Source organism: Citrus sinensis, chromosome 6 (assembly GCF_022201045.2).
Source record: "Citrus sinensis cultivar Valencia sweet orange chromosome 6, DVS_A1.0, whole genome shotgun sequence".
Classification (NCBI taxonomy): Eukaryota; Viridiplantae; Streptophyta; class Magnoliopsida; order Sapindales; family Rutaceae; genus Citrus; species Citrus sinensis.
The window spans coordinates 16506775-16524481 of record NC_068561.1 but is presented as its reverse complement, the minus strand read 5'-3'; the positions used below and the strand labels follow the sequence as shown (position 1 = coordinate 16524481).

At 33.7% G+C, this 17707-nt stretch overlaps 1 long non-coding RNA gene and 1 other non-coding gene across 2 annotated transcripts; one reads left to right on the top strand and one right to left on the bottom strand.

Moving 5' to 3' along the window:
- Positions 1 to 691: 691 nt before the first annotated feature.
- On the bottom strand, positions 692 to 2711 carry LOC127902957 (uncharacterized). The gene is made up of 2 exons (XR_008055631.1): positions 2163 to 2711; positions 692 to 883 (listed from the first exon to the last, which is right to left on the bottom strand). It is a non-coding gene; the product is annotated as an uncharacterized LOC127902957 (long non-coding RNA).
- Positions 2712 to 9057: 6346 nt separating this feature from the next.
- LOC127903619 (small nucleolar RNA R71) lies at positions 9058 to 9164 on the top strand. The gene has a single exon (XR_008056328.1). It is a non-coding gene; the product is annotated as a small nucleolar RNA R71 (small nucleolar RNA).
- The last annotated feature ends 8543 nt before the right edge of the window (positions 9165 to 17707 follow it).

Here is a 17707-nt window from a genome sequence, read left to right as displayed (position 1 = left end):
GGTGTTATTAGGATTTTGGGTGTGTGAAAAATGCTAGAGTGATTGTCATAATTTTTCACATACTAGATTTTTCTCTCGTTATTTTGGCGGCCGTGATTTTTCTCCAGTATAGGAGTTTTCCCATGTAAATTCTTGTGTTGTGTGATTATTTTATTCTCCATCTATTTTTTGTTTATTATTTATTTGATATTTTTGATGTTATTCTCCATCTATTTTTTATTTTTTATTTGTTTGATATTTTTGCTTACAAGAACTTGATAGGAATTAAAATTCCCTAACATTAAATCAATCAAGATTGAAAGATGAATAGTACAACACATTTCAAATTTTTTATCTCAAAATCTTTACCAATTAAATAATATGGCATTTATCATTTGGTTAATGAAATATCCCACTTTCTTCTTCGTGACACAAAACGAAATGGAGCATGTATGATGGCTAACAAGCATTTATTTGTAATATCTTAAATAGAATTTGGGGAAATAATTTATTAAAAAAAATGTTACTCTAGCATGTATATGTAAATAGTGACAAGAAATGGACATCACCGCACATACTAAAATGCAAAGTTGAAGGTAAACTGCAGTATTTAAACTACAATATAATGTTGAATCATATTTTAGAAGTGGGGATTTTTCGACTCCCCAAAGACCAAAGTGCATGCAGTGGCCTAGCCAGATGACAGAGAGGATAAATAAAAATTGATATTAGAGAAAATAAAATTTTAATTGAAGATTTTCTGAAAAAATTAGAACCAGCAGGAGCAGCTTCCCCCACTAGTCCCCACTTGCTCCGCCGTCCGCTCACTGGCTACAACTCTCGCTCGACCTTGGACTTTCAATACTTTTGGTAAATGCCCTCACATTCCGTCTAGCTAGACTTCCTGTCAGAGGCAAACACAAATACACAACTCATGAAAACTTCTGCAATAATCCATGGAAAGAAAAAAGATACCACGGGGGCCCGTAATCCCACAAATATTGGGAGCTATGCATTTTTGTCCATATTCCACATTCTAGTGACAATGGAGAAATGGCCCTTAGGAGGGTTCGAACTAGCTTGGTGCCCTCAGTGAAGCAATATGCGCCTTAAATAGCATAGCTGAAAGTTCAGGAATTTATGCTTCTATATGCACGGGCCATGAACTCGTTGATAGTAGTAAAAAGGCTACAAGCAGAGCATAAATAGATAGAATTAACGCTCTTAATTTAGAATATGGCTTTTGCATTAGTTATTCGAATAATTGATCAATTGCGCGTCTGAGCGTCTCGCAGGTACATTGACAAACCAATCTCACCTTTTGTGCCCGCGGATAAGTGTATTGCAAAAGTCTAGAGCAGGCTGGTTACAAATTCTAATATTCTCATAACTGCTATGAACTAAAAGCGTAAAACTTAGTATATACGTTATTATTCGGTAAATCTAACTGTTCAACCATTGTTGTGAAAATTTTAATATACTCGCAAGCGCACGAATCTAGAGATAGAAAAGTGGTAACGAGGTCGATCCCACAGGGATTGTTATAAATTGAAAAGTCTAATTTAAATCTAAAATTAATATTAATTCTAACCTAGTTGAGCAAATTGAGTTTTAAGAGAAATTAAACTAATTAAACTAAGAAAACAATTAAAGTAAATGAGAATTTAATGAGATAAAAATTACCAAGGTTTCGGAATCCACCACTATTCAATTAGTAATTATCTAAATATTAATTAATCCCCAATTTTAGAGTGACAACTCGAAATTAATCTATGTCATCTCATGGATATAATAATTAAGCCCAAGTAATTAAATCTAATGTAGGTTCTTTTTCTACTTAATAATACGATATCTAAGTATCCCATGTAAACATATTGAATAACAAAGAGTCAAAGTTTACTAAGCACTCTATGTAAACAATTTAATGAAAGACATAGAGTCAAAGATAATCATGTATAAACTTTATAGATCCAAGCATAGAATTAATCGAATATTAATCCTAACAATCAATAATGCATGACAGAATTGATGAAAAGATTTTATTAACATCCAATTAATCATGTGAAATAAAAACCATAATCATCAAAGAACATATATAGGGAATTAATTAAATAAAAAAATAATTATTTCATTGAATAGGGTTTCATCCTTAACCTCAGTATAAGAAAATTAGCTAGACATACTTGAATTGAGAGCAACACAAAAAATAAAATCAGCCATGAAGCCGAATGAAGCCGAACTGCTGCACTCGTCCTTTTCTCCCCTCTTCTGCCTTGCGTTTTCACTCCACTGGCGGCTCCCCCTTTGCAAAAGCCAAAGTTCGGCTTTTATATCTTTAATCCCTAGCCGAATCCTTGTCAAATAATGATAGCTAGTGAATTGCTCACACAAGCTAAAATCAGCCCACTCTTGCAAAGCCCAATTATAATTCCTTTTATCCTTCATGTGCTGGCAAAGCTTTTAACTTTGGCTTTATCACGTGTACTTCAAAAAGAATTTTCATTCCTTTTCCACTCATGAAAGTCAAGTGCGGGTCCCTTTCTATTGCTTTCCGCCCCTTTTATCTTCTTTGTCTGCACGTGCATGGCTAAATGAATTGTTGAATTCGGTTTCCTTGTCTTGATTTCCACATGCATGTAAGCATAATTGCTTCCAAGTTAATTAATCTTTAATGCTCACAAATTGAATTTCTTTATGCTTTTTTTTATCCATAATCTCTAATTAATTCCCTATTCAATAAACAATACAATTAATTAAAAATAACAAATAAATATAACTAACAATTATTTAATTAATGGTAAAATATGTATGTATTATATGCTCATCAAATACCCCCAAACTTAGATTTTGCTAGTCCTCGAGCAAAACTAAAACTAAAACTAAAACAAATAAAAATAATGAAACAAAAAGTAAATCCTAACTAAACCACTTTCGCAGGTAATCGCGATTGCATTTAGCGTATGCAACAAGCCTTTAAACCCCTAGGCGGCCCTAGTGGACGAGTTATAGTCTCGTGAGGGCTTCAGTGATGATACCCACAAACATCATTTTTTTTTAAATAATAATAATAGTAATAAATTAATTAATTAAATTAAATCAAAAGAACGAAAAACTTTAAATAAACCATGAAAAATAGCCTCAAAGATTGCAAAAATTATATAGCTCAAAGAAAATTTCAAATATTAGCAAAGTTCTAACTTTAATTCAATAGTCAATCCCACCTCTCTTTCGATTCTTGTAGTGTGTGTGTGAAATCAATTCAATCAAATCCATTCCCAAAATCCTCAACATCAACAGCCTTCGCCTCAAACAAAGAACAGAGTAGGTCAAACTAATCTTATTATCTTGATCTCCAATTTTTTCTCTCACAGGCTTTTATGTGCATTTTCTTTTGATTTTTTTTTTCAGCACATGCACTTGATTTTTTTTTTCTTCTCTTTTTTTTTTTCAACCATAGTCAGGAGCTTTCACTCTACCCCTTAAGGTAGCCTTCTTCTCATGGTAGATTATCCTCTACATACTTGTGGTACATAGGCCCAAATTACTCAAGGATAGCTTCACTCTTAAGGGTTATAGGTAGCTATTTCTGACTTTGGTGCCCGTGTATACTATTTTGTATTGTGGAGATAAGAATCAAGACAAACAGTCATTTACTCTATCTAAAATTCTCAACTCAGGCTGCGTCAATATCAAATTTCAAGTCAAAATTACGAAAGAATTGATATTAGTGCTCATGGTTTAAAGAATCTCAATCAAGAGGAACTAACACAAGAATCAAGTATAAACTAAGACAATATTCAACCCTTTCTAAAAACCATATTCATTGTCAATCAAATTTTTATCATTGGCTTTTCACATAAAAACAAAAAGAGAAAAAACAACACAAAAAAATTTTTTTTTTTTTTTGAATTTTTGAAAAAAAAATTTTTTTTTGGTTTTTTTTTTTTTAACAAACAAAGCACACACTATTCCCACCCCCAAACTTATTTGGAACATTGTCCTCAATGTTGCACAAACAAAAGATATGCATGCAAACAAATGAAAGAAATAATAATAATAATAATAATAATAATAATAATAAACATAAATAATAAAAAGAAAGTTGGAGAGAACACACCTGGATGGGCTGGGAAAGCTTTAAAAAAAAAAACTAAAAAGAAAACATTAGAAAAGAAAAATACTAGAAAAGAAAAACAAACAAAGAGAAGAAAACCTACTATTAAAATAAAACAAGAGTGCAAAGATGGACATAATTAATCCTGATAAACAGGATCATCTAAAAGTATCTCCTCAACTTCTGGTGTTCTTAACTCTAAAAATGGTTTCAATCTTTGCCCATTGACCTTAAATAAATCACCATTTTTAGGGTTTTCAATCTCAATTGCTCCATAAGGGAAAACAGTACGAACTATAAAAGGACCAGACCATCGAGAACGTAACTTACCTGGAAAGAGATGCAATCGGGAATTATATAAAAGTACTTTCTGACCTGGTGTAAAGGCTTTTCTCAAAATGTGTTTGTCATGAAAGACTTTCATTCGCTGTTTATAAATCTTGGCATTCTCATATGCATCATTCCTGATCTCTTCAAGTTCTGCTAGTTGTAATCTTCTCTTGGAACCAGCCTGCTGCATGTCAAAATTGAATTTCTTGATCGCCCAATATGCACGATGCTCCAACTCTACTGGCAGATGACATGCTTTTCCATACACAAGTCGATAAGGTGACATCCCAATTGGTGTTTTAAAAGCAGTCCTATATGCCCACAATGCATCATCAAGTCTCAAAGACCAATCATTTCTATCTGGCCTAACTGTTTTCTCTAGAATCTGCTTGATCTCTCTATTAGAAATCTCTACTTGGCCACTGGTTTGAGGATGATATGGGGTGGCAACCTTATGTGTAATGGAATATTTGTCCAAAAGAGTTTTGAAAGGTTTATTGCAAAAATGGGTGCCACCATCACTAATGATTGTTCTAGGGAAACCAAAACGAGACAGAATATTACTCTTCAAGAATTTCACTACAACCCTATGATCATTGGTTTTGCATGGAATAGCTTCAACCCACTTCGACACATAGTCCACTGCAACCAATATATACTGATAACCAAAAGATGGAGGAAAAGGTCCCATGAAATCAATACCCCATACATCGAAGATCTCAACCACAAGAATAGGATTGAGTGGCATCATGTTCCGCTTTGAAATGCTACCCATACGTTGGCACCTATCACACAAAGAACAGAAAATATAAGCGTCATGAAAAAGAGTAGGCCAATAAAAACCACACTGTAAAATTTTTGTTGCTGTCTTTTTAGCACTAAAGTGGCCTCCACAAGCTTGTTCATGGCAAAATGAGATAACACTTTGAATTTCATTATCGGGAACACATCGCCTAATAATCTGATCAGCACAATATTTAAATAAATAGGGATCATCCCAAAAGAAGTCTTTCACTTTAGATAAGAACTTTGTTCTATCTTGCTTAGTCCAGTGCTCTGGGATTTGACCTGTAGCAAGGTAATTAACTATATCAGCAAACCATGGTACGACATTTACACTCATAAGTTGCTCATCTGGGAAAGACTCATTCAAAGGTAAAGATTCTGGAATAAATTTAAGATCAAGGCGAGATAAATGATCTGCCACAACATTTTCAGAACCTTTTTTATCTCTAAATTCAATGTCAAATTCTTGTAAAAGCAACACCCAACGAATCAATCTTGCCTTGGCATCTTTCTTAGTAAACAAATATTTTAAAGCAGCATGATCAGTAAAAATAATCACTTTACAACCTATAAGATAAGATCTGAATTTATCAAGTGCAAACACCACAGCTAGCATTTCTTTTTCTGTAGTTGAATAGTTCAACTGTGCATCATTGAGTGTCATACTAGCATAATAAATCACATAAGGCACACGATCTAATCTTTGTCCTAAAACTGCTCCTACAGCATAATCAGATGCATCACACATAATTTCAAAAGGCAAATCCCAATTAGGTGGCTGAATGATAGGTGAAGAAGTCAACAATTTCTTAAGCTTTGCAAAACCATCAAGACAAGATTCATCAAAGATAAAAGGTGCATCCTTAACAAGTAAATTGCATAAAGGTCTAGAAATTTTACTAAAATCTTTAATGAATCTTTTATAAAAACCAGCATGTCCAAGGAAAGATCTTACTTCTTTTACAGATTTGGGATGTGGAAGATTAGAAATTAAATCCACCTTAGCTTTGTCGACTTCTATTCCTTTGCTGGAAATTATATGACCAAGAACAATACCTTGTTTTACCATGAAGTGACATTTTTCCCAATTTAGAACCAAGTTCTTTTCTTTACATCTCTGCAAAACTAATGTTAGATGCTGCAAACATTCATCAAAAGAATCTCCATAAACAGAAAAATCATCCATGAATACTTCAAGAAATCTCTCAACCATATCAGAAAAAATACTAAGCATGCATCTTTGAAAGGTAGCAGGTGCATTGCATAAACCAAATGGCATTCTCCTATATGCAAAAGTTCCAAATGGACAAGTAAAAGTAGTTTTCTCCTGGTCCTCTGGAGCTATAGGGATCTGATTATAACCTGAATATCCATCTAGAAAACAATAAAACTCATGACCTGCAAGTCTATCAAGCATTTGATCAATAAATGGAAGAGGAAAATGATCTTTTCTTGTAAATGAATTCAATTTTCTATAATCAATACAAACACGCCAACCTGTAGTTACTCTAGTGGGAATTAATTCATTATTAGCATTAGTAACTACTGTAATACCAGATTTCTTAGGAACAACTTGCACAGGGCTAACCCAAGAGCTATCTGAAATAGGATAAATAATTCCTGCATCTAATAATTTGATTACTTCAGCTCTTACCACTTCTTTCATGTTAGGATTTAGCCTACGTTGCATCTCCCTAATAGGTTTAGCATTTTCTTCAAGATGAATACGATGCATGCAATCTACTGGATTAATACCTTTAATATCAGCAATGGTCCATCCTATTGCCTCCTTATGCTCTTTTAGAATACCTAACAACTGACCTTTTTGCTCAAGATCGAGGGAAGAAGAAATAATAACAGGTAGAGTGTCAGATTCTCCCAAGAATGCATATTCCAAAGTGTCGGGCAGTGCTTTGAGTTCCAATTTTGGTGGTGCCTCCGCAGGTGGGCCAATTTTCTTCTCAGAATGAGGCAGTAATTCTGACTTTGCCTTCCATTTAGTTGTGTCCGTAATTAGAGGTGCATCAAGTAAAGCGCTGACTTCTGCAATTGCACTGTCATCATTAAAAGATAAATCAGGATGAGTTAGACATGCCTCTAATGGATCATCATTATGATTTGAAATGAATGAATCTTCTACTAATTCCTCTATCATATTCGCGTCAACAAATTCATCTTCTTCTTGTGGCTGCTTGGTAACATTAAAAATATTCAATTCCATGGTCATATTACCAAAAGATAGCTGCATGTTTCCATTCCTGCAATTAATAAGAGCATCAGCTGTAGCTAAGAAAGGACGACCTAGAATAACTGGAGTGTGTTTCTTAGGATCATGTACATGCTGAGTATCAATAACGATAAAATCAACAGGATAATAAAATTTATCAATCTGTATCAACACATCCTCTATAATACCACGAGGTATTTTCATTGACCTATCAGCAAGTTGCAAAATAATAGAAGTTGGCTTTAATTCCCCTAGTCCAAGTTGCATGTAAACAGAGTAAGGCAAGAGATTAACACTAGCGCCTAAATCCAATAATGCTTTATCAAAACATTGGTTCCCTATAACACATGAGATAGTAGGAGAACCAGGGTCCTTAAATTTTGGTGGCATTTTACATTGAAGTAAATTGCTAGTTTGTTCAGTTAAAAACGCCTTTTTAGTGACATGCAAATTTCTCTTTTTAGTGCATAAATCTTTCAAAAACTTTGCATATGAAGGAACTTGCTTAATAGCATCGAGTAAAGGGATGTTTATACTTACCTGTTTGAAGATTTCCATAATCTCACATGTTGAAGTCCCTTTCTTTACCTTTGTTAACCTTTGAGGAAAAGGAGCCTTGGGAATGTAAGTTGGCGGGCCACTCTCTTCAGGATCATTTGGTGATGAGTCTTGTGATGGGACTGAATCTGAAGAAGTAGGCTCAGATATCTTCCTTGTTTGAACCTCTACTTTGTTGTCAAATAATTTTCCTCTTCTCAAGGTCATAACAGATTTTGCTTCTTCATGTTGATGGCTTGAACTCGATCCAACTTCGTGCACTCCTTTGGGATTAGGAATTGGTTGACTTGGAAATTTTCCTTTTTCTCTCTCAGCTACAGTAGTTGCTAATTGACCCAATTGATGTTCAAGCTTTAGAATAGCTTGAGTGTTTGACTGAAAAGCTTGTTGGGTTGACTGAATGAAACTTTGAAGTGTATCCTCTAAAGAAGGCTTTCTTTGTTGGGGTGCAACAAATTGAGACATAGGTTGTTGGGCAGGAGGATATACTTGGTTAGAAGGGACAAATTGTTGATTGGGCATGTTAAATTGTTGTCCTCCTTGGTTTAACAAAGGTTGATTTTGTTTCCAAGAAAAATTAGGGTGATTCTTCCAATTAGGATTATATGTGGATGAATATGGACTATTGGAGGTTTTCTCATATGATTGTAAGGCATGTACCTGCTCAGAATAAGCCTCTTGATAGGCTGGTAATGATGGACAATTTTGTGCTGTATGAGACACGTTAGAACAAATAGCACAAACCTCATTAGCTACACTAGGATGATGATTCATTGATTGGTTCAGAGCTAAGGCATCTACTTTCCTAGAAAGCGTAGCTAGAGTGGCTTTCACATCAAAGTCATCCTTAACTTCATATAACCCCTTTCTAGAAACTTGAGATGATTTTTCTCTTTGATTTGAAAAATCCCACTGTTGAGAATTCTCAGAAAGTGAATTAAAGAAATCCCATGCAGCCCCTTCATGTAAGTTCAAAAATCTCCCACCATTCATAGACTCTACCATATGACGATTTGACATGGTTAAACCGTTATAAAAGCATTGTATAAGTCTCCATTTTTCAAAACCATGGTGGGGACACTTGAGGAGTAAATCATTGAATCTTTCCCAACACTCGTAAAATTGCTCACCCTCTCTTTGATAAAAATCACTTATCTCTCTCCTAAGGGCATTTGTTTTAGACATAGGGAAAAACTTGGTGAGAAACTTATTACTCAATTCATCCCATGTACTAATAGATCCAGCAGGAAGTGAATTCAACCAAGCTTTTGCTTTGTCTTTTAATGAGAAAGGGAACATACGAAGCTTAATTGACTCATCATTAAAATTTTGAAAACGAAATGTAGAGCATATGTCAAGAAATTCCTTAATGTGCAAATATGGATCCTCTCTCTCTAACCCATGGAAAGATGGTAAAAGTTGAATGACAGAGGGCTTGAGTTCAAAGTGTGTTGCTGTGGTTTGTGGCAACACAATACAAGATGGTTGGTTGGCTGCAAGTGGTGAAAAATATTCTCTAAGGGTTTTCTCTGCTTGCACTGGTGGAAGTATTGGCAATAGTCTATTTGGGTCATCCATCACTTCTAAAGAACTAGTTTGACTACTATCAATTTTCGACTCTCTTTTAACCAAACGATTTGTTAAATCACGTTCCCAAACACTCATAAACTAACTAGACAAGGAAAGAAAGAAAAACAAAATAAAATAAAACAAATCAACAATAATAAAAAATAAATAAAAGAAATCAAACAACCAAACAATGAATTTAAAGACAAATAAAATATATTTTTTTTTGTGTTTTTTTTTTAATAAAAAAAATATAAAAGACAATCTAAATTATAACTAGTGGAAGAATCAAATCAACCTAGATTAAACTGACTTTCTAGCACAATCCCCGGCAACGGCGCCAAAAACTTGTTGTGAAAATTTTAATATACTCGCAAGCGCACGAATCTAGAGATAGAAAAGTGGTAACGAGGTCGATCCCACAGGGATTGTTATAAATTGAAAAGTCTAATTTAAATCTAAAATTAATATTAATTCTAACCTAGTTGAGCAAATTGAGTTTTAAGAGAAATTAAACTAATTAAACTAAGAAAACAATTAAAGTAAATGAGAATTTAATGAGATAAAAATTACCAAGGTTTCGGAATCCACCACTATTCAATTAGTAATTATCTAAATATTAATTAATCCCCAATTTTAGAGTGACAACTCGAAATCAATCTATGTCATCTCATGGATATAACAATTAAGCCCAAGTAATTAAATCTAATGTAGGTTCTTTTTCTACTTAATAATACGATATCTAAGTATCCCATGTAAACATATTGAATAACAAAGAGTCAAAGTTTACTAAGCACTCTATGTAAACAATTTAATGAAAGACATAGAGTCAAAGATAATCATGTATAAACTTTATAGATCCAAGCATAGAATTAATCGAATATTAATCCTAACAATCAATAATGCATGACAGAATTGATGAAAAGATTTTATTAACATCCAATTAATCATGTGAAATAAAAACCATAATCATCAAAGAACATATATAGGGAATTAATTAAATAAAAAAATAATTATTTCATTGAATAGGGTTTCATCCTTAACCTCAGTATAAGAAAATTAGCTAGACATACTTGAATTGAGAGCAACACAAAAAATAAAATCAGCCATGAAGCCGAACTGCTGCACTCGTCCTTTTCTCCCCTCTTCTGCCTTGCGTTTTCACTCCACTGGCGGCTCCCCCTTTGCAAAAGCCAAAGTTCGGCTTTTATATCTTTAATCCCTAGCCGAATCCTTGTCAAATAATGATAGCTAGTGAATTGCTCACACAAGCTAAAATCAGCCCACTCTTGCAAAGCCCAATTATAATTCCTTTTATCCTTCATGTGCTGGCAAAGCTTTTAACTTTGGCTTTATCACGTGTACTTCAAAAAGAATTTTCATTCCTTTTCCACTCATGAAAGTCAAGTGCGGGTCCCTTTCTATTGCTTTCCGCCCCTTTTATCTTCTTTGTCTGCACGTGCATGGCTAAATGAATTGTTGAATTCGGTTTCCTTGTCTTGATTTCCACATGCATGTAAGCATAATTGCTTCCAAGTTAATTAATCTTTAATGCTCACAAATTGAATTTCTTTATGCTTTTTTTTATCCATAATCTCTAATTAATTCCCTATTCAATAAACAATACAATTAATTAAAAATAACAAATAAATATAACTAACAATTATTTAATTAATGGTAAAATATGTATGTATTATATGCTCATCAACCATACATAAGGTTTTTATGAGAAACAACTATGTGGAAAAATCATTTAAACTTCCGATTCCAATAACTTACACAGAAAAAATTAAGTCACCGGATGGTATTAAACAATAAGTCTAATTTCAGCTTTTCCTCCGTTATTGGCTTAAATTAAACGGGGTGCATGATACGACTTTCTGAGCCATTTCACCCCACAATGGACGTCAGGCCGGTCAACAAAGGCAGTCAAAGACAGTGTTATTCGGAGTCCATTCCACTAGCTCCACACAACCTAAAAACAATCATGGGGATCGGGTGGGGAGTTGGGAGCGATTCCTGATAAATCGATGAAAAAGGAGCCACGTTGAGCAATTAAATTAATTTTCTTTCGAGAAAAAGCACCATTATTGTACATTTTCAAACTTGAGGTGCATGCGTAAAATATGGATATATAGACTAAACAGGAAAAAAAGAAAAAAAAAAAGATTTGGATTACTTAGAAAGAAATAAAATAAAACGTCGAAAAATTTATTTAAAAAAACTAGAAAAATAAAACAAAGAATCGTTACTAAGTGGAGGGTAGGTTGTAGTGTCTATCTGCAATAGCTGCTACCGGCATGCGCAGAGCCATTATTTTTTTTTTCTTTAAATGCGTATTAAGCCCCTTATGAAAAAGTTAAATAAAAAAATACATTTTTTGTAACGCACGTACATGCATTAGAGCGGTCAGCACACGTGCATGAAATTAGAGCGGCCAGCTGCACATTTGCTTGCTTCAAGGGGTGGTTATATATTTAACAATTGGAGAGCTGCTTGCTTGAGTCGGTGGGCGGATATAAAGTGAAATTTGAAGCTGTTCTTATCATTTTCACCATTTAACCAAAACAGTACAATTCGAAAGGAGAAGAAAAGAAAAGAAAAAGAGGGAAAAGAAGAAAGTCGAGAGAAAAGAGAAGAGAAAAGAGAGGACAAAGAAAAGAAAAGAAGAAAAGAAGTAAGAAGAAAAGAAAGAAAGGCAGATGGTGAAGGAAAAGAAAAATAAATAATTAAGTTGCAGGAATTGAAATTGGATAATTAGAATTATATCCATTGGAACAGTGAGTAATAGATTTATGAAATTTGAGCAGTTATGTTACAGTTTGCATGATACGTATAAGTTTTTATATCAGTTCTAACAGTTAATTTTCAAACCCTGTATTTTAGGAGGAACTCGAGAATTCAGGAACCTACAAGAGCCCCAACGAACCTCATAGTGAAACAGGATCTGTGAGTGGATACTATTATTATTATTATGTATTCCATGAAGCATTTATATTTGATATTATGATTTAATATCATGTTATGATTATATGTACGCATATTATATGTTTGATTGAGTCATAAGATGTGATTGCTAGTCACCATATATGTACCCATCCCCGTAGACTCTGCGCATGCGTATTGAGAGTTAGGTTACTTTATCCGAGCAATGTAGCTAAATTCCGCCGGGTATTGAGAGGTTTTTCCCCCCGCTCTACTTGTGCGATGATGATCCCGACGAGTATTGAGAGTTATTTCTCCTTGGTACTATTTGGTGCAGTTTGTGATGTATGTATGTATGAATTCCATGTTTGTTGATGTGCGGTATTCAATATGGAGTTATGTTACATTATTATATATAAGCACTAGTACACATACTTTATTATAATTATTATTGTTAATATTTTTAATATAATATACATCCACTTATTGAGCTGTAAGCTCACTATTTTCCTATTTACCCATTTCCTCCCAGGATTCCACAGGATTTCGTGCAGATCAGTTCTAGTTAATTGAAGTTGGGCCACGAGACGCATTGCTGCATGTCTTGCATTTTGAGCACGTTTATGTTGCTTATATTTTGTATGTAAATATTCATGTAATGTCAGTATGTACAATGAGACATAAGTTATGCAAGTTTGAATTCATATATGATTTCAGAAAAGGCACAGATGTGATTATGTGTTTATAGGAAAGGCCATATTATATACATATTTTCATGAATTAAATATGTGCCACAAGTTTTAGTTATTACTCCGCACGATTCGCCTCAAATCAGACATGTAGGTTGGGGCGGGTCGTGTCATTTTTTATATAACAAAATATTTATATTTTAATGTTAAGAGTGTTATTTAGTAATTATAGAGATTTGGTTCAAATTATGATAATCATATACTTTCACAAAGATGATCACAACGAAATTCATTGTTTAAAATAAATAATTTGTTACTATTATTTTTTAAAAAATTAAAAAAATAATAGAATTTGAGCTACAAAAGAAAACTGAGTACCTCAAATTAAATTAATTAATTAATTTAATTCTTGTTAGTTAAAGGGTACATATTCATATTCATGTTCATATTGAGTTTTACTCCAAAATGGGATAAGCTTAGTTGATGGACATCCCAAGCCATATAAAACCTGACGTAAGCAATATTTGTGTTTTTGCTGGTCATTCAGTATGTTAAACACGTGTACTTTCTCTTTTTCTTGTTTATCTATTAAAGTTTTACAAAACCAAATTAACAATGTTACCCTATGGCTTTATATTTCAATTCCTTATAACTTTTGTTACCCTATGGCTTAGGTTTTAAATATTTGTCGAAGTCTTGCCCATGGTTGCCGTTGGTTCAATCTCGAAAGGAGAAGATAATGAAGGTAGAAAAGCAGGGAAAGTAGATTATGGGGGGAAAACAATAATAATAGTGAACGACAGAGAAGACTTGGATTGTTTACGGAAGTTTACTATTTTACTTTTCTAATTTAAGAAATTGATATAGTAAAACAAAAACAATAAAATTTTGGCCATTCAATAATCTTAGTGCCACTTGCCATAGGATCTTCAAAAGATTAAAAAAAAATAAAAAAAGCGATAAAAAATGAGGATCCGCCTATGTTACAATAGTTATGCCGTAACTCAATTTTTATCTTTTATGATTTAACTACTACCAAATTTACTTGAGCACCTTGCTTTTTTTTATTTATTTACAATTTGTTTGTGAATCTTAAAAGGACAAAATTATCCTTCTTGACAAATGTCGAAGAAAATAAAGAAAATAGAGTTAACCAGTACAGCCAGCAACAAAAGCATGCCATTGTTAAGTCTCGTCTCCATCAACTTTCGTGACCCACCACCATGCCTGAAGTTGCTAAAAGACCCGGAAGCAACACAAACATTATTATCCCACGAGACCACGCATTGGCTATGGCTACGTCGTATCCACGCCGAGCCACCACCTCTGGCGTCGTTATTGTCACAGGTGAATAATCTAGAGTTCCAACGTAGAGTTTCATGTCCAACAAATAATGATTTTGTTGTCTCCATTAGTAAATGTTCAAGATCCAAGACCTTTACTTGGAGACGAGTTATTCGTCCATTGAAGAACAAGAACAAGAACAAGCCCACCAAAATGAAAAAGAGAGCAGCAGTAATCAAAACTTGTTAATGATTTGGATTTGTCAATGCTAATGGAAACGAACGGCCACCCATCATCACTCCTATAGATTGTTGGACTGTGAGATTGGAAGGGATTCTTGATTACCGTTGCTGCTGGTTAAAATTGGAGTTGTTGAGTTATAGTAAACGTTTTAGCTTGGAGGCTAATGAGTTTGTGATCGAAATTTGGAATAATGGGTCTGAAACTAAGGGATTTGATGACATTGTAACGAAGAAGATCCCCATCAAATTGAAGTGATTGCCATGAAATTTTTAGAACATTTGGGGCCAAAAATGTAATTTCATTAATATTCCGTTAGATGAAGTTGAAGATCATGATGATGGAAGAATGTGAATGCGAGGAGTGATGATGATGGAGATGAAGATTGAAGATTGAAGGTGAAAAGAAAGAGAAAAAGAATCTTGAATTTTATTTTTAATTTATAAATTTAAGGGTATTGTTGTCTTTTATTGATTAATATAATTTGGATGTAAACAAGTAGATAGTTTAATACTTATAAAAATAATAAATAAAAAAGAGTATAAGATACTAAATAAAATTTTAATAGTGCATGATGTAAGTAGAAAGTGCCATATTATTGCTTAACATTTTATGAATAGAAAAGGAGTATAAGGACCTCTGTAAAATTTAATATTCGCTAAACCTTAAAAGACAAAAACCTACGGTACCGTGTAATTGTTGTAACATAGGCGGATTCCCAAAAAAAATCTAAGTCCCAATTGACAAGAAATAGCCACCTTCGTACTATGAAAATGCATTAACAAGAAATAGCCATCTTCATGCTATGAAAATGCAAAGTTGAGGCTAAATCGCAGGATTCAAAGTACAATGTAGCGTTGAATTATATTTATAAAGTAGAGGATTTTCCGTTCGCTCATTGTAATGGCTTAGTCAGACTTAAAATCCATTGGGGGTAAATTTTATTTACTTGAATTTGACTTTCCTCAAATATTTTATTTGATTTTTTATTTAACATACAAATTTAAAATGACTTCGATGAAGAAAATATAAAAGAACCTACTTTTTCATATTATTTGAAAATTTGAAGCTCTTGCATGAAAATTAATACCGAACTGAGCCTAAAGTCTATGATTTCGGCTTGTCTGCCATTAAGGCTTAATCACATTACAGGCGTGCACGAAACGACTTTGAGATTTTTGAACCATTTCAGCCCAAAACGCCCGTTAGGCCAGTCAGCAAAAGTAGTCAAAGACAGTGTGATTCGAAGTGGATCCATACCACTAGCCTAAAACCCCATCCTGATAAATCCATGGAACGGACACAGATTGAGCAATTAAATTAATTTTCTTTCGAGAGAACTGAAGGCTATATGCATATATATATTCAATGCTTGCTACAGCACTTCCACGAGTCTTCCAGTTACAGTCCGATGGATTAAACTTCTTGTTTGAGAAAGATGACTAAATTAACAGAAATTTATTTAGATCATACGAATTACAGATACAGCTATGTAACATTAATTATCTGTTAGGGCTCGACTGCCTTACATAAAAGGTAAGAATATATAGCTCTTGCGGAACAGTTAAGTCCAGCCCCTGTTTAATTTTCTTCTCCATCACTGCCAGCCCTCTGTAAAGCAAATAATTACTCAAGTTCCGACTCCAAATTTACAAACTTTCCCAGCAATCCGTCTATTGATTTTCAGCCTTTAATGTTTAAACGATGTATTCCATTCAAATAAGATGAATTAAGGAGGAGAATTTGAGTTATTTTATGTGAATGCCTAAAAGTTTAACTCTTGACATGCATACTTGGTCCTTACCAAGCGCATTTATTGATTATGAAACCTAAATCTCCGTTGCCAGCGATCAGGTTACTAATTATACATATGTTAAAATTGATACAATAAATTGAAATGGTTGAACTTGCATGGCGAGGGGACGGCGGAGACGGGGCATAATAGCTAGTAACAAACATTTATTTGTAATTTGTTTAATTGAACCAAAATGAAATTGTGAAGAAGCAAGAAGACAATTTCCAAAGGAAAGCATATACTTGATGTCTTAGGCCTTTTTTGGATTGAAATGATGTAATTTTTAAGGCACAACTGCTGTGAAAAAAAAACTGTAACTATAAAATAAAAATTACTAATATATAATAAACATAATTTTTAAACAATAGTTTTTACAACACTATTACAGTTATAATAGATTTTACATCATAAAAGTAAAAAAAGTATATCAATATAGCTTGCAAGCTACAACATCCCGTGTTTACCAAACACTTTGGTACTGTATCTTTTAAGTTACAGCTGTCCAACCTCAATTTCAAACAGGATCTAAATAGCTGTCCAACCTCAATTTCAAACAGGATCTAAATAACATTAATTTGTCCGGCATATCCCATGGCGATGCCCATGATTTGGCATAGGGGATTGTTGCGTAGTAGGAATCTCCCTGAGGCGCCGCCGGATTAAACGTTCCATCATTCCCTGACGGATTAAACTTCCTGTCGTTCAAAGTCCGAAGACAAAAACAAAATTAATAGTGAAAGAGGGAAAAAAAAAAAGGCCATGGAAGCGTACTGCACCACAATCTGAAAAATGAAGCTGTAAAGATTGGCACCTTGAATTGCCCCCAATTCCGGAATTCTTGCTTCTATCAATAGAGGCCATGAACTCATCGATAGGATCATACAGGGTACAATCAAAGCACAGACACAGGCATTTCTGTGGCACCTCAACATTCTGCTGTACTACAAATATGATCAGATATGTGCCAAATAAGCGAAATGAATCTTTCACTTTAAAATTTTATTTGATTATGGCCAACATCAGATCTCTGATATAGAGATTACAGTTAAAGACATAATGCAGCACGCAGAAATCAGAATGCAGAAATGCCTCACTATATATAATTAACTTACAATTAACTTTTTCTTCATTTTGGTTGATAACTTTCGTACATACTAGAGAGTCAATAATACCGAGAAGGAAGAAAATAAAAATCCGGACCCTGACCACCCAAG